The following is an 11,767-nucleotide window of genomic DNA, read 5'->3' on the forward strand; positions in this document are numbered from 1 at the left end:
TTAGATTGCATTAGATCTATAGACCATTTGGGGAAAAATTGATACCTTAACAATATTTCATCTTCAGGTCAATCAACTGAGAGGCTTTCTTTCTTTCTTTCTTTCTTCCTTTCTTTCTTAATTATTTATTTCTCTTAGCAATGTTTTGTAGTTTTCAGTGTGCGGGTCATATGTATTTATTATCAGACTTATTTGCAAGTTTAAAAAGTTAATTTAATTTAATATTTTAAAAGTTTGTATTTAAATTCCAATTAGTTAACTTATTTTGTAACATTAGTTTCAGGTGTACAATACAGTGATTCAACACTTCCATACAACACTAAGTGCTCACCACAACAAGCACATTTCTTACTCCCCATCACCTATTTCACCTATCGCCCCCCCACTTCCCCTCTGGTAACCATCAGTTTGTTCTCTGTAGTTAAGAGTCTGTTTCTTGATTTCTTAATTTCAATTCCAGTGTTTTTTATTTATTTTATTTCATCTGTTTTATCATTTTTGTTGATTTTTATATTTTGAATTCCAACGGTCTTTGTGAGTCCATAGAAATATAATTGATTTTTGTTTATTGATTTGGTATGGTGCAACATTGCTAAAGTCACTTATTTCTAGTAGTTTTTGGTAGATTCCACTGGAATTTCTACGTAAAAGATTATGTCATCTGCGAATAAAGAGTTTTACTTCTTTTAAAATCTAAATAGAAATCTTTATCTTGAGTTATTATACTTTCTAGAGCCTTTAATGCAATGTTGAATATAACTTGTGTAAGGAGATATCCTTGCCTTGTTTCTGATTATAGAGGATAGCATTTAGTCTTTCACTATTAAGTGTGACACTATTAAGCAGTCACACCAGAGGCTGCACACTACAGGGAAAGCTGAGTTTAAAGGAAAGTCACTGAAAAAACAAAAAAGAGTAAAAACAACATTCCCTAGGGGACCAAAATTCAGAATTACTTCAATAGGATATTTACAGTTTCCAGTATTCAAAAAAATCTATACAATCTATACAAAAAAAATCTATACAAAGAAACAGGAACATGTGACTTATAATAGGAAAAAAGTTAGGTAATAGAAATTGTCTTTAGAGGGCCCAGATGTTGAAATTAGTAAACATATTTCAAAGCTGTTAGTATAAATATGTTCAAAGAACTAAAGAAAACCATATTTAAACAATTAAAGAAAATTATGACAATAATCCATCAGATGGAGACTATCATTAAAGAGGTAAAGATTATTTAAAAAACAATTGAAAATTCTGTAATTAAAAATAAAATGACTGGTATGGAAAATTTCTAGAGGTGCTCTAGATTTGAGCTGGCAGGAAAAAGAATCAATACCTTAAAGACAGAGGAATAGAGATTATGCGATCTGAAAAACAAAAGTTAAAACAATGAAGAAAAAGAAAAAGAGCCTCAGAGTCTTGTGAGACACAACTAAGCATAATGGGAGTACCAGGAGAAGAAAAAGATTGAAGGACAGAAAAACAAAACAAAACAAAAAAACCCTCAAGTAATATTGGCCAAAAATGTCCCAAAATATTTGATGAAAAATAATCCATACATCCAAGAAGTTCAATGAACCCCATGTTGGATATATTCAGTCATCCACATGGTCCCCTCATCGTCAAATTGTTGAAAGCTAAAGATAGTGAGAGAGTTTTGAAAGCAACAAGATAAAGCTAACTCCTCAGAAACAACAGAGGACACATGTGTGTGATAATATATTCAGTGTGATGAAACCTCTCAGCTAAGAATCTTATACTGAGCAAAAATATTTTTCAAAAATGAAGATGAAATAAAGGCATTCCCAGATAAACAAAAATGAAGAAATTAACTGTTAGCAGACCTGCATTACCAGAAATAGTTTAGCAAGGTTTTTTTCAATGTGAAAATAAGCAACACCAGACAGTAAATGAAGAAAGAACAAATATCAATAAAAGCAATTATGTAGATAATTATAAAACAGTATAATTATATATTTTCTCTTTTTTCTCTTATGTTATTTAAAAATAAGTGCGTAAGACAATAATTATAAAATTGTATTGTTGCTTTTTAGCATATAAAGGAACATATATATTATCTATATCGATAATAGTACAAAGCGGGAGGTAGAGATGAAGCTATAGATTTTTTTTTCTTTTCAAATTTTTATTTAAATTCATTAGTTAACATACGGTGCAATATTGGTTTCAGGAGTAGAATTCAGTGATTCATAACTTACATATAACACCCAGTGCTCATCATAACAGGTACCCTTTTTTTTTTTAAATGCTTATTTACTTTTGAGAGAGAGAGCGCGCGAGAGAGAGAGAGAGCGAGCAGGAGAGTGGCAGAGAGAGAGGGAGACACAATCCAAAGCAGGAACCCAACTCGGGGGTCCAACCCACAAACTGAGATCATGACTACAGCCGAAGTCAGACTGAGCCACAGGCGCTCCAACAGGTACCCTCTTCACTACCCATCACCTGGGGCATCTGGGTGGCCTAGTCAGTTAAGTGTACAACTCATTATCTTATGGTTCATGAGTTTGAGCCCTGCACTGGGCTCTGCACTCCTGCCTGGGATTCTCTCTCTCCCTCTCTCTCTGTCAACGCCACCCCCACCACATGCTCTTTCTCTCTCTCAAAAATAAATAAATAAACTGAAAAAAATACCCATCACCCATCTAGCCCATCCCCCACCCACCTCCCTCCATCAACCCACAGTTCTCTATCTTCAAGAGTCTTGGGCGCCTGGGTGGCGCAGTCGGTTAAGCGTCCGACTTCAGCCAGGTCACGATCTCGCGGCCTGTGAGTTCGAGCCCCGCGTCGGGCTCTGGGCTGATGGCTCGGAGCCTGGAGCCTGTTTCCGATTCTGTGTCTCCCTCTCTCTCTGCCCCTCCCCCGTTCATGCTCTGTCTCTCTCTGTCCCAAAAATAAACGTTGAAAAAAAAAATAAAATAAAAAAAAGAGTCTGTTATGGTTTGCTTCCCCTTCTCTTTTTTCTTCCCCCACTCCCATATGTTCATCTGTTTTGTTTCTTAAATTCCATATATGAGTGAAATCACATGGTATTTGTCTTTCTTTGACTTATTTTGCTTAGCATGATGCTCTCTAGCTCTATCCATGTTGTTGCAAATGGCAAGATTTCATTCTTTTTGATGGCTGAATAATGTTGCATGGTATATATATACCACATCTTCTTTATGCACTCATCTATGGACACTTGGGCTGCTTCCATAATTTGGCTGTTGTAAATAATGCTGGTATAAACGTAGGGGTGCATGTATCTTTTTGAATTAGTGTTTTTATACTTTTTGGGTAAATATCCAATAGTGCAAATCCTAGATCGTAGGTTAAGTTCTATTTTTAATTTTTTTTGAGGAACCTCCTTACTGTTTTCCACAATGGTTGCACCAATTTGCATACCCACCAACAAAAGCGAGGGGGTTCCTTTTTTCTCCACATCCTTGCCAACACTTGTTGTTTCTTGTGTTTTTGACATTAGCCATTTTGACAGGTGTGAGGTGATATGTCATTGTAGTTTACATTTGCATTTCCCTGATGATGAGTGATGTTGAGCATCTTTTCATGGGTCTTTTGGCCATCTGGATGTCCTCTTTGGAGAAATGTCTGTTCATGTCATCTGCCCATTTTAATTGGATTATTTGGTTTTTTTGAGTGTTGAGTTGTATCAATTCGTTATTTGTTTTGGATACTAGCCTCTTATTGGATATGTCATTTTCAAATATCTTCTTCCATTCAGTAGGTTGTCTTTTAGTTTTAATTTTTTTTAATGTTTATTTATTTTTGAAGGAGAGAGAGACAGAGTGCAAGTGGGGGAGAGGCAGAGAGAGGGAGACACAGAATCAGAAGCAGGCTCCAGGCTCCGAACTGTCAGTACAGAGCCTGATGTGGGGCTCGAACTCACGAACTGTGAGATCATGACCTGAGCCGAAGTTGGACGCTCAACCGACTGAGCCACCCAGGCACCCCATTGTCTTTTAGCTTTATTGATTATCTACTTAGCTGTGAAGAAATTTTTTATTGATGTAGTTCTAATAGTTTATTTTTGCTTTTATTTCCCTTGCCTCAGGAGATATATCTAGAAAAATGTTGCTATGGCCAATGTCAGAGAGATTACTGCCTGTGCTCTCTTCAAGGATTTTTATGGTTTCAGGTCTCACATATAAGTCTTTAATTCATTTTCAGTTTGTTTTTGTGTATGGTGTAAAAAAGTGGCCCAGTTTCTTTCTTTCTTTCTTTCTTTTTTTTTTTTTGCATGTTGCTGTCCAGTTTTCCTAGCACCATTTGTTGAAGAGACTGTCTTTTTCCCATTGGATATTCTTTCCTGCTTTGTTAAAGACTAATTGTCCATATAATAGTGGGTTTGTTTCTAGGTTTTCTGTTCTATTCCACTGATCTATGTGTTTATTTTTGTGCTGCTACCATTGTTTTAATTACTACCGCTTTGTAATATAACTTGAAATCTGGAATTGTGATGCCTCCACTTTTGTTTTTCTTTCTCAAGATTGCTTTGGCTATTCAGGGTCTTTTATACTTCCCAAGTTTAAAACTTGTTACAAAGATACAGTAATCAGACAGTTTGATAGTGGCATAAGAAAAGAGATACAGGCCTGTGGAATAGAATTGAGAGGCTCAGAAATAAACTCTTACATTTATGATTAATTGATTTTGAACAAAGGTGTCAACACAATTCAGTGGGGGTAAAGGATAGTCTTTTCAATAAATAATGCAGGACATCTGGGTGGCTCAGTCACTTAAGTGTCCGACTTCAGCTCAGGACATGATCTCATGGTTCGTGAGTTCGAGCCCCGAATTGGGCTCTGTACTGACAGTTCAGAGCCTGGAGATTGCTTCGGATTCTGTGTCACCCTCTCTCTCTACCCCTTGCCTGCTCACACTCTGTCTCTCTCTCTCTCAAAAATAAATAAGCATTAAAAAATTATAAATAATGCTAGTACATCTGGATAGCCACATGCAAAAAGATGACTTTGGACAATTACTTCACATAACACACAAAAGTTAATTTAAAATATATCATATACCTAAATGTAAGAGCTAAAGCTACACAATTTCTAGATACAAAAAACAAAAACACAAGAGCAAACCTTTGAAACCTTGTATGTAGGAAAAATCCTCACTCTTCCTTCTGTGTGTTTCTCCATTACTCTCACATGGCTACCACAGTCACATTTCTGACACCTGATGTGTGTGGGATTTCCCAACACCAAGCAATTCTGTGACACAAGCTGGGTTTCCTACCATTTAATTCCACTCTGACACTATCTACCTGGAGATAGAGTCAGATCCCACAGGTTAAGGGCTCAGTCCCACAACACTGCCCCCACTTTAGATGCTAACTGCAAGTAGTAAGTCCCTAGGTTACCCACAACTTCTGTCCAAGTTGGCTATAGATCAGAGGTTCCCATCACCCCCTTCCTCTTTGATTTGATTATTTGCTAGAACAGCTCACAGAACTCAGTGAAACACTTATGTTTACTGGTTTATTATATAATAAAGGATATAATAAAGGACATGGATGAACTGCCAGGTAAGGAGATACATTGGGCAAGATCTGGAAGGGTCCTGAGAGCAGAAGCTTCTGTCCTCACAGAGTTGGATCACATCACCCTCCTGGTATATGGTTGTGTTCACTGACCTCAAAGCTCTCCACACCCTTACTATAGGGATTTTATGGAGTTTTCTTTACCTAGCCATGATAAATTATTAACTACATTTCCAGCTCCTCTCCCCTCTCTGGAGAAATACGAACTTTAAAAGTTCTCCTCGTGAAATCTCAGATGAATATGAGGAATATGTTATTGCAAACTGGAACTTGAACAATCCTGAACTTGGCCAAACTATGTTTCCATGTGTTGTGAAAAGTAGAACTTGTAAGTGTTGAACTTGGATATTTGGTTGAGGATATTTCCAAGAAAAATGTTGAAAGCATGGCTTGCATTCTCCTGACTGCTTATAGTGAAATGTGAGAGGAGAGAAATCATTGAAAAAGGAATTGTCAAGCAAAAAGGAGCCAGAATGTGAAGATTCGAAAAATTGTTTATCTATATTGCAAAAAATGAGAAGCTGTGCTCATAGAGAACACCATGTGTGGCTGAACAACCTCCATTACAGAGATTGTGGGTGTGGAACATGTGGATTCAATCAACCATCTCAGTAGAAGCACTGTAGCTTGGATTGAGGAGGGCCAGAGGTGGGATGAAATGAAGAAAGCCCATCAAACTTCTGGAATTCCACAGGCAGGAAATGGAATGGCATAGCTCTCTGGATGTGAACATGCATCATCCTTCAGTAACACGGAAAAATGACCCCAAAAGGAGCTCAGAGGTCAGCAGGGCTGCCACTGCCCCCATGGGTTTAGAGGGCAAATGCCCAGGCAGCAAGACTGTCTCCTTCATTCTAGAGGGTTTGGGGCTGTAGCTCAGGGCTGAGGGAGCAGGGCCACTACCTTGGCTTGTCTGGAGGACAGAACATTTAAGCCAAAGAGGATTATTCTCTAGCCTTAAAATCTGGTGGAATTTCCCACAAAAGCATCTTGAGATTAGCTGCATATATTCACGTTGATAAATGAGTTCTGTAGAAGTATTGCAGGCTGAAGAAGCAAAGATGTGAATTCTAGTGCTGATGTTGATAAAATAAACTAAATATATGAATAACTTACAAATCTAATGGAATTTGTCCTGCTAGGTTTTGGGCTTGCTTAGGACCTGTTACCCTTCTTCCTTCCAATTTCTTTTTTTTTTTTTTTTTGGGGGGGGGAATGAAAATGTCTATCTTATGTCTGTCTTACCATTGCATTTTGTAAACAGATAACTTGTTTGTTTTCACTGTTTCAATACTAGAGAAGAATTTTGCCTTAAGATGAACCGTACCTCTAATCTCACCCATACCTGATTTAGATGCTATTCAGGTGGTATTTTGGACTTAAAGTTGATGCTGGGATAGGTTAAGACTTTTGTGGTTGTTGCGATAAGGCAAATGTATTTTGCATTGGTGGACATGAATTTTGGAGAACCAAAGGATAGAGTGCTATGGGTTAAATTGTGTCTTTGTACAATTCACACTTTGAGGCCCTGAGTACCTCAGAATGTGAATGTACTTGGAGATAGAGTTTTCAAAGTGGTAATTAAGGTTAAATGAGGTCACTGGGGTGGGTTCTAATCTGACATGACTTGTTCTTATAAGAAGAAGAGGCTAGGACACACACATACACAAAAGAAACAACATGTGAGGGGCACCTGGTGACTCAGTCAGTTAAGTTTCCGACTTTGGCTCAAGGTCATGATCTCATGGTTTGTGAGTTCAAGCCCTGCTTTGGACTTTGTGCTGACAGCTCAAAGTCTGGAGCCTGCTTTGGATTCTGTGTCCTCCCCTCTCTCTGCCCCTCCCTCATTCACATTCTGTCTCTCTCTCTCAAAAATAAATAGACATGAAAAAAATCAAAAATTAAATAAAGAAAAAAAGAAAGAAAGACCATGTAAGCACACAGGGAGGAGACAGTCATCTACAAGCCAAGGAGAGAGGCCTCAGAAGAAATCCACTCTGCCGACAAGTTGATCTCAGCATTATGAGCAAATAAGTTTCTGTTTAAGCCAAAAAAACAGTAATAAAGTATTAATACATGTTACTACATAGATGGCCCTCAAAAATATTATGATGAGTGAAAGAAACTCAACACAAAAGAACGCATATTGTAAGAGTTTGTTTATATGAAATGTCTAGAAAAAGCAAATTTACAGAGACAGTGGTTGCCTGGGTCTGGGAGTAAGAATGGGGAGTGATTGCAAACAGGCACAAGTTTTCTTTTTGGGTTAACAGAAATGTTATAAACTTAGATTTTGGTGAAAGTTACATACTTTGTAAAGATACTAAAAATTCTTGAAGTGTAATCTTAATATCAGTAAATTTTATGGTGTGTACATTATGTCTTAATAAAGCTGTTTAAAAATTAATGGTTGAAAAGAATTATTCAACATGGTATTTGTTGGATCACAGAAATATGATTATGTTTTACTTTATTGTGTCTACAATTAAGATTTCTTTCTTTTAAAACTTTTTTTTTAAATGTATTTATTTCTGAGAGACAGAGAGAGACAGAATGCAAGCGGGGGGGGGGGGGGGTGGTGAGTGGGGGAGAGAGAGAGGGAGAGAGAGAGAGAGAGAGAGAGAGAGAGAGAGAGAGAGAGAGAATCTGAAGCAGGCTCCAGGCTCTGAGCTGTCCATACAGAGCCCGAAGTGAGGCTTGAACCCATAAACTGTGAAATCCTGACCTGAGCTGAAGTCAGACCTCAACTGACTGAGCCACCCAGGTACCCCAAGATTTATTTCTTTAACAGAGTAGAGGGCTACCTTTAAACAGCTAGGATAATTTCATTCATATTGTAGTATCATGAGTTTTTCCTCTTTTTTTATTTTAAAAAGGGCGTTGAAGCATAAGAGGCTGATGAAACACTGGGAGGTTGAAAAGTCAATATTGTCAACATTTTTTTGCATAAGAATAAAGGTCCAACTCCTGGGTTTTAGAAACCGTTTGTATATCTCATTAATGTACATCCCTTTAGATATAGGTTATATAGAATCATATTTCCTTCTGTTTGCTGAGAGGAGTACAGATTGTCACAACTACTTTGAAAAACTACTTGGTCTAATAAAAGGACTTGGGTCATTCACTAAGTGATAATAATCGAAATGCAGGCAAAAGATTTAAAAACCAACAACAAAGAAGTGGGGGTAATTATTAGAACATCAAAAATTTTTAAATAGTCTAAGTATTCCAAAGTGTGCACCATGGTGCACACTTTGGAATACTTTGGAATACTTTGGAATACTTAGACTATTTAAAAATTTTTGATGTTCTAATAATTACCCCCGCTTCTTTGTATTAACTTCAGTCAGAGTGTTTGTAAGGGAGCTGACTTCTGAGTTCCACCTCGCATTGCCAGGTCATGTCTCTTATCCCATAGACTCAGACTTATTCGAAAAGAAAGACACAAAGGCCTACAGGATCTGTTAAGGTGCAGAAAAAAAAGATTAGGGTGAAGAAAAGCCTGACCTTGAAAACAGGGATCACATTTTAGGCCCAGATAATATTGCTCTTAGGTGTCTAAAATGATATCAAGTTGCTACCTCTAAGTTCTGATTTTTTTAATCCAATGTATTCTTTTTTATTGAGATATGATGGACAGACAACATTTTATTTCAGGTGTATAACATAATGATTGGATATTTGGATATATTGCAAAATAATCACCACAGCAAGTCTAATCAACACCTATCACCATTCAGTTACAGAATTTTTCTCTTGTGGTAAGAACTTTTAAGACTTAGTTTCTTAATGACTTTGAAATATGCAATGCGGCATTATTTTTTATGAATATAATTTATTGTCAAATTGGCTTATATACGACACCCAGTGCTCATCCCAACAAGTGCCCTCCTCAATGCCCATCACCCATTTCCCCCTCCCTCCCACCTCCCATCCACTCTCAGTTTGTTATCTGTATTTAATAGTTTCTTGTGGTTTGTCTCCCTCCCTCCCTGTTTGTCTCTATTTTTTTCCCCTTCCCTTCTCCCATGGTCTTCTGTTCAGTTTCTCAAGATCTACATATGAGTGAAAACATACGATATCCGTCTTTCTCTGAGTGATTTATTTCATTCAACATAATACCTTCGAGTTCCATCCACATTGCTGTAAATGGCATGATTTCATTCTCATTGCCAAGTAGTATTCCATTGAATATATAAACCACATCTTTATCCATTCATCAGTTGATGGACATTTAGCCTCTTTCTATCATTTGGCTATTGTTGAAAGTGCTGCTATAAACATTGGGGTACAAGTGCCCCTATGCATCGGCACTCCTATATCCCTTGGGTAAATTCCTAGCAGTGCTAGTGCTGGATCATAGGGTAGCTCTATTTTTAATTTTTTGAGGAACCTCCGCACTGTTTTCCAGAGCGGCTGCACCAGTTTGCATTCCCATCAACAGTGCAAGAGGGTTCCCATTTCTCCACATCCTCACCAGCATCTGTAGTTTCCTGATTTGTTCATTTTAGCCACTCTGACTGGTGTGAGGTGGTATCTCAGTGTGGTTTTGATTTGTATTTCCCTGATGATGAGTGACGTTAAGCATCTTTTCATGTGTCTGTTGGCCATCTGGATGTCTTCTTTGGAAAAGTGTCTATTCATGTCTTCTGCCCATTTCTTCACTGGATTATTTGTTTTTTTGGGTGTTCAGTTTGGTAAGTTTTTTTTGGATTTTGGACGCTAGCCCTTTATCCGGTATGTCATTTGCAAATATCTTTTCCCATTCCATCGGTTGCCTTTTAGTTTTGTTGATTGTTTCCTTTGTAGTGCAGAAGATTTTTATGTTGATGAGGTCCCAATAGTTCATTTTTTTTGCTTTTAATTCCCTTGCGTTTGGAGATGTGTTGAGTAAGAAATTGCTGCTGCTGAGGTCGAAGAGGTTTTTGCCTGCTTTCTCCTCTAGGGTTTTGATGGTTTCCTTCTCAAATTTAGGTCTGTCATCCATTTTGAGTTTATTTTTGTGTATGGTGTAAGAAGGTGGTCTAGTTTCATTCTTCTGCATGTTCTCCCAGCACCATTTGCTAAAAAGACTGTCTTTTTTTCCATTGGATGCTCTTTCTTGTTTTGTCAAAAATTAGTTGGCCATACATTTGTGGGTCTAATTCTATGTTCTGTATTCTATTCCATTGGTTTATGTGTCTGTTTTTTGTGCCAATACCATAATGTCTTGATGGTTACAGCTTTGTAGTACAGGCTAAAGTCTGGGATTGTGATACCTCCCACTTTGGTTTTCTTCTTCAATATACTTTAGCTATTCAGGGTCTTTTGTGGTTCCATACAAATTTTAGGATTGTTTGTTCTAGCTTTGAGAGAATGCTGGTGTAATTTTGATTGTTATTGCACTGTGTAGATTGCCTTGGATAGTACTGACATTTTAACAATATTTATTCTTCCAATCCATGAGCATGGAATGTTTTGCTATTTCTTTGTGTCTTCTTCAATTTCCTTCATAAGCTTTCTATAGTCTTTGGTGTATAGATTTTTCACCTCTTTGGTTAGGTTTATTGCTAGGTATTTTATGGGTTTTGGTGCAATTGTAAATGGGATCAATTCCTTGATTTCCTTTTCTGTTGCTTCATTATTGGTGTATAAAAATGCAACCGATTTCTGTACATTGATTTTGTACCCTTCAACTTTGCTGAATTCATATATCGGTTCTAGGAGTCTTTTGGGTTTTCCATGTAGAGTATCATGTCGCCTGTGAAAAGTGAAAGTTTGACTTCTTCTTTGCCTATTTAATGCCTTTTACTTCATTTTGTTGTCTGATTGCTGATGCTAGGACTTCCAACACTATGTTAAACAACAATGGTGAGAGTGGACATCACCAACCAACAATGGTGAGAATGGAGATCATGACCTGAGGTGAGGTCGGATGCTTAACCAACTGAGCCAACCAGGTGCCTCTGATTTTTTTTTAACAAAAAATTTAAAAAAAAATTTTTTACATTTATTTATTTTTGAGAAACAGAGTGAGACAAAGCGTGAGCGGGGGAGGAGCAGAGAGAGAAGGAGACACAGAATGTGAAGCAGGCTCCAGGCTCTGAGCAAGCGGTCAGCACAGAGCCTGATGTGGGACTCCAACCCACAAACTGTGAGATCATGACCTGAGCCGAAGTCGGAGGCTCAACCGACTGAGCCACCCAGGTGTCCCATAAC

The sequence above is a fragment of the Puma concolor genome, chromosome A1 (genome assembly GCF_028749965.1).
Source record: "Puma concolor isolate L17-30 chromosome A1, mPumCon1.1.hap2, whole genome shotgun sequence".
NCBI lineage: Eukaryota > Metazoa > Chordata > Mammalia > Carnivora > Felidae > Puma > Puma concolor.